This window comes from Triticum aestivum, chromosome 3D (assembly GCF_018294505.1).
Source record: "Triticum aestivum cultivar Chinese Spring chromosome 3D, IWGSC CS RefSeq v2.1, whole genome shotgun sequence".
NCBI lineage: Eukaryota > Viridiplantae > Streptophyta > Magnoliopsida > Poales > Poaceae > Triticum > Triticum aestivum.
This window is the reverse complement of record NC_057802.1, coordinates 7134059-7134354: the sequence shown is the minus strand read 5'-3', so window position 1 is coordinate 7134354 and position 296 is coordinate 7134059.

Below are 296 nucleotides of genomic sequence, written 5' to 3'. Positions count from 1 at the left end.
TGGATCATCTCTAGATTTTTAAACTATATGAGCAAGATTATGCCGTCAACAACTGAGTGAAGCTAAGATTGGTCCCGTTGCCCTTGTAAACTTTATCATCTGCAGCTTGTGCACCGCCACCACGTGCCACTTCATCCACCTCTGGCATCTTCTAATGAAAGAAAATTTGAGGGCTATGAGAATTAATTAACATAATGATAAAATTGAAAGCGCTATTATTCTTTAGCAACATACCTCTTCCCTGACTTGTAGAAAATAAATGATGGTGGTGTACCCCATATTCCTCTACACCTGTT